Source organism: Oryzias latipes, chromosome 15, assembly GCF_053564925.1.
Source record: "Oryzias latipes strain Hd-rR chromosome 15, Olatipes_Hd-rR_3.1".
NCBI classification, from domain to species: Eukaryota; Metazoa; Chordata; class Actinopteri; order Beloniformes; family Adrianichthyidae; genus Oryzias; species Oryzias latipes.
The window spans coordinates 25811293-25822164 of NC_136251.1; positions in this window are offsets into that span (position 1 = coordinate 25811293).

Genomic DNA, 10872 nt, shown 5'->3' on the forward strand with positions numbered 1-10872 from the left:
ATTTATTAGAACAGATTGATTCTATCATGTTGTGCAGTGAATTTTTCAGTTCCAGTTGCACTATGCAAGTCGGGCACATCACATGTAACTGCAGCAGAAAATAAGTTGTGTTTGAAGAAATAAAACATTGTTTTCTTGAAAAGCATAATTCCTTTCAATTTTGAGAAGATCACCCTGTGTGCATGTCTAAAATGTAAATATTGCTAAGTATCTGCATCCAGAGGGGGTTTATTTGTCGTGCCTTGCGACAACAACTTAATTGAAATATTCTCCCTGCCTTTCACTGTTGATGAATCCTTTGGAGAAGATAGTGTTCTTTTCAAACTGTATTTTCTGTGTAAGCAAACATTATTATATTGGAATAGCTATTGCTCTCATCCATTGGTCATGAAGGGCATGTATTGAGGGGGGCTTCACTTATGTGAGTTGTCTTTTTATTTCTGAACAAAAAGAGGAAATAAACTGTTTTAAATGTAACATTATTTTTTTCAAATCCTCAGAGGTGTGCAAACATGATACTTCAGGTGTTTTAAACAATAGAAGACAAGAAGTATAAATTGCTGGGATTTGCACATTTTCTTCTGAATGGTGAATACAGACAACCACAGAAAAGCATCAGAAAAGGCTGTGCTTTTAAGATTTTAATAAATTACCTATAATCAGAATAAATACAGAATTATTTCATCGTGTCATAATTGTAAGGCTGAGTTGCAAAGTGGAATGCATGCAAGCCTCTCTTCTTTGTACATTTAACCAATACTTGCTAGCTTTTTGTTGGATGCGTAGAAGACATGTTTTTGTACTGTGGTTGTTTTCTTAACATAATAATTCAGGTGAAGTTCAGCTAGTTAAATAGTTTGACAGGCCACACCAAGCTCAAAGGATTTGGTGGAAGGCAAAGTTGTTTATCTTAAATGGATGATAACAATTGCTGCCTTTTTTTTGAATAGAAGGGGTTTGTAGATTTATAGTGTGTAGGAGGCTACGGTGCAAACCCCAGAGGGTGCAGTAGATTCTGTTAATTCTGCTGTTATGTGCTCCTTTTCATTGTGACAGTAGAATAACAAACACAGGAAGATTTAAAGAGGTTGTTTGAAATGTGAAGGATATGGCTATCTTTTTTTTAAAAGATTTTCTGTCATTACAGCACACACAAATATGCATCCCCACGTTTATTTTTCTTTATAAAAGTCGGGTATGTGAGTTTATACAATCTGTGTACAGGCAATACATCTTCTATCTTCTCTCTAACGGCTATGGGGTGTTTCATCTGTTATCACCAGTAACCAGCCCTCCCAGTTTTATATTTTTAGTTTGGAGGGCCTTCATAAGCTGACAGGGACCATGCAAATTCCTGAAGGATAAAAACATTTTATAAAGACTGGTGAAGCGGGAGAACAGTGTCATCAAGCAGTGGTTTGGGACTCAAAATGCAGGACACCAGACGTATGGCACATCCTTAAAGGATTAATAAACTAACTCAGAAACAAAAGAAAACCTCAAACACTGTGACAAAGACAACACAGAAAACCCAGACACTTAAATGCATTGGGGAAAATTAACTTTAATCAAAAAAGCGGTGGAAAATTAGCAAATGAAACCAGGTGAGACTGTGACTGAGAAAAAGCAAGCCTGAAAACTGAAAATTTCAAGAACCAAGAAAACATAACTGAAAGCAAACTAAAGGGCACAAACCTGACAAATAAAGAAAATTAACTTCAGAAAGTTTTATATTAAAAAAAAGATAGCACGGTTTATAGTAACTGCAAATTTAGCATCTTTTCTTGAAAGAAAAGTTTTTTAACAGCTGTTAAAAAGATGTGTCACCATTTCATTTGGTAAGCTTCCCTTTGAAGTTTGCATAAGTTCCTCACTTGTCTTGTCACCATGACAAACTGACGAGGAGATGGGCAATAAAAGTAAAGGTCAGGGCTTTGGAAAAATTAAGCAACACTTCTGAAAAGGAGATTTTAAAATAATGTTCAAGCCTTTCACAAAGGCATTGAGAATGATGTATAGTTTTTAGAATATTTTTTGTGTGTTGCCCCATTTAAAGGAAGATGAAACTTGGCCGATTTGGTTTGATCCACAATGCTGCAAACAAGGCCAGTTACTTTTATGCATGGGGCGTTTACTTTAACACAATTAACAAAGTCATCATTAAAAAAAAAAATTAAAAATGGTTTATTGCAAGTTACTTAAAAAAAGGTCAAGATCTGTGCTTTTTTAAGCAAATTAAAAAGCTGAAGTAAAAAAATATTAATTTTTCTTGTAATATAGGACAAATAAACAAACAGAAAATACTATACCTCTTAGAGTTCTGCAGTTTACAGGTAAACCACTAATTTGCATACATTTCTTCTTCACAAGTTTTTTTGTTTGCCCTGCTGAAGTTTAGAACTAATATTTTAAATCGAGAGCTGTCTGGCACAGTCCTGTTGATGTGTAGCAAGAGATACGGGGCTGGCTGGGTGTCAGAGTATATAGTTGCAGATTGGTAGTTACAAAAAACGTAAACCCATCCGTTTAATGTTCAAAGGCATCTATTTAATGTTCTAATATAGTTGAATGTGACATAAAGGTGTTACATCCCCATTTGAAACAGTTACAGAGGCTGTGTTGACCTGACAAACCCAAGTCTAACTCAAACAGTGTAATTCTTGTGTTCACACACACACATATAAGTATATACACATGCATATGTATGTCTTTGCGCATGTCTTTACGTATGACACACTTTTCACTTTGTGGTAGGGCAAGGATATTTTTCAGCTTTTCCTCAAACTTTTCCCTGGTTAGCACAAGCACCAAAACCACTTTTTGGGTGGTTAGAAAAAAAAAACCTCATTCAAGATTGGCTCAAACAACATGTCTTAGTGTTAAATATACTCTGGGATCCTTTGGCTTAGGAAAGTGCTCTTGTGGTTTCCAGAAATGTCAAACTGCTGTATTTTCTTGGAGCCTGTGCCGGTCATGCTGATCAATAAAAATGTCCTAATTAGCTTCTAATATGATCCTGTGGCTTGACCGACGGCAGTCTGAGTTAAAATTTTTCAAGATCTGTCAACAGGCAGCCATGAGAATGTAAATACTTTCTGCTTGTAGTATTAGACCACCAGATTCAACTCTCATTTTTCATCTCTTTCCTAAATAGTTACACAAAATCCACAAACTTGCACAATAGTCTTCCTCATTCATGAAGCCATACAGTCACGTCTCCACCAAGAACCACGAAGACTGGGGAGTTTAAACCAGTTCAGAGGCTGAACAAATCACAGACAAAGTCTGATGCCCGGTTGGAGTGTCATTCTATATTAAGCGTGATTTAAAGACAATATTATATAAAGAGGAAAAAAACAAGAACATTTCAAAACACCAATTTAATCAACTATATGGAGCTTTTCCTCTTGTTTGGCTTTTAGTTTATAACTCTTTTGCTACCCCAAACCGGTTGGAGTCTATATCAAAGGGTGACACATTAGAACTTTGGTAAGACTCCATTCTATGTGGGATATTTCTTGAAAAAAATAAATAAAAGGAAACTCCAAAATTTAGCTGCACAAAGAGCAATCAGAGGAAGAGTTGCTGAGGAGGGCTTCCTCACGCAGAAACTTGAGGCAAAGGTAAAAAAAAGACAGACGAGAAAGTACTTGTCGCTTCTGCAAGGAAACTGAAGATAAGACGAGTTGATGATGGAATTAGTAGAGAGCAATCAGAGGAAGACGTTCACTAAAAGGATGTGGAGCATGCAAGGTGTAACGAAAGTAGATGGAAGATGAGACAAAACACAAAACGCTTTGTGAGAAATGATAAAATAAAGGAACGAGCAATGTAAATGCTCCAATTAGCATGAGAGCTGAACTGTGACAGAAAAGATTAGATGGATTGTGAAAAGAGTATTAGGGAAAGTGTGATTGAAAAATGCATAGACAACTTTGAGGCTCTGCTAAAAAAACGAGTGGGGAAGAAGATTAGAAGAGATGAGACCACAAACTAGGTAATAAATAAATGAACTGAGCAAACCTCGATTGTCAGTAATGTAAATTTAAACCACATTGTATTCGGCTGTGCGCTAATGTCTCCCGTCTGCTCTCCTGTCTGAGTTAAACATATCTTGACAGTAATTACAGGGGTGATATGCTTCTCATTCGGATCTGTCAGGCCTCTGCTGTGCTGCACCACACATTATCAGTCTGTGATTTTTACTCAGTAGCAGGTGTAGTTTTATGTGTGAACAAAACCGTACTGAGGGTTCAACTACAGACGTGTGTATCCTCGGTAAAGTCCTTAAACTGGTCTTTTTAGTGCACACAGCTGTGTGCGGGCTGGTCCTGGATAATGCCCTGCATGACTATCTCTTCCTGGTCGGGTTGTGTCAACTGATTAGCGGGAGTTCACACAGAAATGTTCATTATAGACCTCAAACACAGCTGGAGCAAACCACACCAGGAGGAGTCAGGATGAAACTACATGTTGCAGCGACATGTTACACGAAACCACTCTGCGTGACTGCGTGTACACATGTGGGTGTCTCTTCGTGTTCAAGTCAGTGTGCGAGCCTGCTCTCCAGTGATGCCATCCTCTGTCTTATGTGGCTCCAAGCAGACACATCTGTGGTCAAAGCAATGCAGCTGAGACTGTTTTACTCACACACAGTGGCAGTGGGAACCTGGCAAAGCACAAGCTGAAACACAAGCTGAGGGATTTCCGCGCAGCACATAAGAAAAAGGCTGAACTGGTGATTCCTAAACTAAGGCATAATTCATTTTTTATTGGGCTTTTTCAAAGTTTAAACCCACAGTTTATTAAAACATGGGTTCACAGTCATCAAGCTGTCACACTCATCAGGCTACAGCTTAAATTTCAGGCTTTGGATGTGACAGAGAAAAATGAAGAGTTGATGTTCGACAAAAGTCCTAGTTATGAATGTTTTCTTTTTTTCTTGTGCTTTAAATTCTGTTTTAGACGTAGGATGCAATTGTTTTCCATGGAGAAGAAAAAAAAAATAGGTCTGCCAACATTTATTTTTAACAGCTTGATGACGGATAAATCGTTTTGTTTTCACAAAAGTTCATGAAGAATTCACATAATTCTGACGTTGAAGGCGCATACCCATATTTTTTTTATTCCCAACTTCTTTGCTGGCCTCTCTTATGTTAGCAAGTGATCTCACACATTGTCAATCCAGTAGGTTTTATTTTTCTTGACAAAAAAATTGGAGAAAATTCTGCACATTAGAACAATTCTCAGCTTAGATTTTCAATATATTGTTTGAAGAAACATTTTTACTACCTGGTTTCTACATGGAAGATGGTGTATTATGCATTGTGTTAATTTCTTTTTAATCTTTCAATTTATAATAATAATAATGGATTGGGTTTATCTGCGCTTTTCCTCAAAGCAATTACAATGTGTGCATTATTCATTCACTCCATATTCATACTTGGTGATGGTCAACTACTGATGTAGTCACAGCTGCCCTGGGGCAGACTGACAGAGGCGTGGCTACCAGTACACGCCCATGGCCTCTCTGACCATCACCGGGACATTCATGCACATTCACACACCAGTGGAGCCCCACTGGAAGCTAGGAGGGTGAAGTGTCTTGGCCAAGGTCACAACGACAGTTGACTGGGGGGAACGGGAATCGAACCGCCAACCCTTCGATTATTGGATGACCTGCTCAACCGCCTGAGCCCATGTGAATGAAGAAGTACTCAGAAATGCAATATTAATCTTGATCTTTAGATATCATCTGTATTAAATGACCTACACCTGGCAGCACAGTGGCACAGTGGTTAGCGCTCTTGTCTTACAGTAAGAAGGCCCTGATTCAAGTCCTGGACCTAAAACAGAATCACCAACGGGGGTTTGCATGTTCTCCCCCGTTTATGCATGCGTTTTCTCTGGGGACTCCGGCTTCTTCCCACCATCACAAAACATGCTTCATGGGTTAATTAGTTACTCTAAATTGTCCCTAGGTGTGTATGGGTGTGTGGTTGTGGCCCTGCGACCTGTCTAGAGTGTACCCTGCCTTCGTCCATGAGTGGCCAGGATAGGCTCCTACAGCCCCGTGACGAGCAAAAATGGGTTTAGAAGATGAATGAATGACATTACACCATCAGAAAAATACCACAAGAATACGTTAAAACCCCTAAAACACCATTTTCATTAATAGAAGGTTTTTCATCTTCTGGTGTCACATAAGATTATTGTTGATACATGCAATGCATCTTTAACCATTTGAACATTTCTGTTGTTTATGTCTCTCTTGATGCAAAGCAAAACATGTCAGATTTTATGATAATGATGATTTGCTAAAAACCCATATCTATGACTGCAGGACATCTGCAAACTAACAGCACAACTAACTGGAAAATGTATGACCAGCACAGCAAATTTTCAGCAAGCTCAAGTCCAACAACACAGGAGTGACCCACAGAGATAAACCAAACTGAAACGTACACTGCTTAGGAAATCACTCAAAAGTTCATCAGGGCACCGAAACTAATGCAGGGGAGTTATTGTTTCATTTAAGAGTGTGTGCCTCCAAGCTTAAAACAACAACATTTGCTCTGAATCATGGCTGATAAAAAGAAAAAGACCAAGACAAGAGCTGGAAGAGACCAAACCGGGTAACAAGGATCAGGCCACGCTCCAAGTTCAAAACCCCCTCTTCCTGTCACTTTATTGACACATAATCTAGATGTTCTGGGAACAGGAAGCAACTCAACACTTCTTGCAATGCTGTGTTTTTTATGAGATGAACCATTGGCATGAGCTATAATTTGTTAAGCAGGCTGTTCTTTAAAAATTGGCTACTTCAACTATTTTAGACCATAATGGATCTCATATGTTTTGAGAATTATTTGGCATTGTATGCTCTCATGTATTCAGCTTAGGTGGGACATTAAGTAATGTAAAGATTCAGGAGGCCACAAAACATGACTCTAACTTGGCAAAAAATGTAAAGCTCAATGGATGATGTCTATTAAAGAAAAATAAGTTAAACCTGGAGGAGTGCCTCATGGCGGCAGGACAAGAAATAGCTGAAATGTTGCAAGCAGAAATGAGACTGGATGCAAAAAGATACAAATCATACATTTTACTGATTACAACAATAACTCATACGATGCTCAAATTCAAAGACGGTTTAGGTTTTGGTTTATTTCTGTTTATTCTGCATCAGATTCTGGAAAATTACTTCACAAAATGAGAGCAAGAAAAGAAAAGAAAAAAATGTCTTAATACAACATAATACAAATTTCTGCTGCATTTGGTAAACCTATAAAGCTTTGAATGAATGATAAACGTCTTAGTTCAAAGAGATACATTAATAACAATGTCTTCTGTAGATCTCTTTCATGAATACAAATTATTCTTTGTGTATGTCCAGAAATTATCAACTAAAATTGAGCAACGAGGGGAGACCTCAGGGTCTGTGTGGAGTCGGTCTAATCAACAACAGGGCTTATTTGAGGGATGATAAAGTCTTACAAAGATCTGGAAAAATTAGAATGTATGATTTACTTTAGGTTTGACCCATGGATCATATCGAACACAGGGATCACTCTTAGCCGAGGTGTTCGGATCAAGCACCCATCTGCTTTGGAAGTCATAAATTAGTCAAAGGCTTTGTGAGACACTCACTCTGCTCCTTTCTATCTGACACACTTGCCCTTTATCCCTTATAAGATGGCCTCTGTCCCCACTCAGCATGATTGGAAACATGCCCCATCTAAAGGGTCACACTGAGCTGCACAGTATGAAGTCGGTGCAGCAACAAAGTGTCCAAGAACATGGAAAAACTCAAAATCGTATCATGCTTGGCATAACTGCATATTGATTTCTGCATGTGCTCACAATAGTTTAATGGTCAATTGTGGGGTTAATTCATTAGCTTTTGTTTTCGAAATTTTAAAAGAACATGCAATTTTTCTTGGTAAAATATAGGTTAAAACTGTCTTTGGAGAGCCTCCTAACAAATGCACCGAGTAAAAATTTAATGATATTGGAATTTTATGCATAGTTCACATTTGCATGTCCACCACTGTTACACTGAGTATTTTTATAAAAAGCCTTTAATCTCAAGACAGGAGGAAAGAAGCCATAGCCCATTCATGCCTTACTCCACAGAAACAACAGTGACATTCTTGCTAAAATACAGTTAAAACACATTGTACATAACTAACATAAATTTGCGGTTCATACAGACTTTTCCAAGTCTGAAAAACCAAAAGACTTTTATCAATACAATGCTAATCAGGAAAGTTGTTGGATTTAATTAAGCAAATGGGATTTAAGTGTCATTTTTTTATTTATTTATTTATTTATTTATGCATTTCATAATTTCTGTAATGAGTTTGATAAATCTGTGTACATTCTTTATTTCTTTGACTACAATGCTAGAAATCAATCAATCAATCAATCAATCAATCAATCAATCAATCAATCAATGTGCTGCCTGGATGTGGTCGCTTTGGTCTCAGAGCATCAGCAACTGATAAGAGTAAGCTGGTTGTAGAAGAACCTTTGCTTCCTTATCAAGAAACGATCAATCACTGACATTAAAAAAAGTAAAAATAAGAATGTCACTGGAGGAAGTAGACCTTGTATTTTAAATCTTTAATCCAAGCAGCAACCAGCTCTGTGTTTAATGCATTTTCAAAGCTCTCCTATCTTGGTTTTCCAAAAAGTTTTTTCAAGGCAGTAGAAAACGGGCTATAGTTTGACCAAGCGGGACGTATTTTTTAAGCAGGCAAGGTTTAAGCGATTAAAAATCGATGGATGCTCTTTCTGGCGATTTGTGTATGGAGGAAGCAAGAGTCCCAAAGAAAACAGGTAATTTGTTTAATCTTATTTTATAAAGATTAGCCGATGATTGACCATTTACTGATAGGCCTGACATTGCTTTAGATCACAGGCCTGCATCTTGCCAATAAGCAAGCCTTCTCCCTGCAACATGCTCAACACTTTTATTTCAATGTAGTCTATGCTGACTTCTTTCTTTGATAGTTTTAACTTTTCTTTAATTTTCATTCTTCATTTCTCTTTTTTTCTATCACCCACTGTCTATTTCTTCATCTGTTTTCATCTCTATCTTGGAGAATAGCCTTTATCAGCAACGTGACTGCCTTTTGCCAGCTGAAGAATACTTTACATTTCTGTCTTTCAGTTGGTGAACAGATACATAAACAGCAAAAATCCATAAATAAATGGGAAAATATGAGGCTATCTACCACATAAAAATGAAGAAAAAAAAGTAAAAGCTGAAAAAACATTAGAAGTTATTTAAAGTTATCTTGAATAAATCACATTTCACAGCAAATCTGTCTTTGTGGGTTTAAACATGTGAATAATGCCAAGTACATGAAATAAAGCAATACATAATATTATTTCTGGACCTAGCTTAATTCTCGAATCTTAAATGGGGCCTGACACTTGGCAACTTGATGATCTGAATGTTTGAGATGGGGAAAGAACAGGGGAAATGCAAAATGATTTTAGCTTGCAAAGGATAGGAGGGTTTTGGATGAAAAAAGTCCGTAGACAACTGTTACAGTTGGAAAAAAAAACTAAATATGAATTAATGAATTCATTGCAACACTGGTGTTCAAAACCTTTTTTTTGCACGGGGGAAAATACGATTCAGTGGAATAAATCAGGTAAGTCTTACTTTGTTTTTTTCTCTCACCTTTCTGACAGTCAAAATTAAGATTTTCATCTTAAAAAATTCTTCTTATTTCATAACTATTTCTTTAAAGTTTAGTTCTTTAGTTTAATTCATAATGGTAATGCTTCTCTCACCTTTATTTGATATTTCAATCGTTTATACTGATTTTGTCTAGAAAATGTTCACAAAATAAGAAAAAAAAATTCCTTTGTTTTCCTATATCACCCAATATCTGGTTTAGGTTTTATTTCATCAAATTTCGGCTTTAAAACAACAAAAAAATGATTGCAACAGATTTTTTCCCCCTTCAAATTGTACCCTTTTTCAACCAGATTCCACTGATTTCTGCACTGGGATGAGCCTCCAGAGTTTAGAAACACTGTGTGGGAGCTCATGCTCTTTCTTGTGAAACACATTTTTAGATAACAAGAACATAACGTTTGGCACTAAATCATTTATACAGACCATCAAATTTCTGGTCAAAGGTCACCTGTGTGGGGTCATACTAACCACTTTCAGTCTTTGTCTTGTTATTTTTTTTTCTCCCCAGTACATTCTGGCTTCTAGGCTTTCAGCATTTTGGCAAGTTGACCAAACATCAGGCACAAATCACAGATGTATTATGTGTCCCGTCTTCCCATAAAACATACACTTAAATAAGTTGGATCCATAAAGAAGTGAAAAGTCAAGACTATAAGACAATCTGAGGTTTGTGGTCAGAATATGACCTCGGACTGCGACTCCACACACCTTACCAGGACTGTACAGGTCTGACAGATTATATACGCATATGAGAGATTATCCAGACAAATGAAGAGCGCTGCTGAAAAACTGAAAGTCAAACTCAGGAAAAGATAAATTGGTGAGTCTGACAGCCAAGATAGTGTTAGGTCCTATGCAACCTAATCTGATACCGAGCAGAAGAGTCAGTAAGTAATGAATAATGAACATTTGTGGCTGCAGGTCAGCAGGGAGACATTAACTCTGCCGAGAAATCAAGAAAGAGTAAAGAGCAGACAAAGAAAATGAAAAATGAGCGCTTTTCCTTTCTATTTTGTAATGTCTTTGTTTGTCCTCGACTATTTCCTGCAAATTTTATGTCTAAAGTTTAATATAATCAAGGGATCCAACCATGGAAAATTCAGTTCCTGGCTGCTGCCAACCATGTCCCTTTCCTTTCGTTACCAACATCTTTCCTT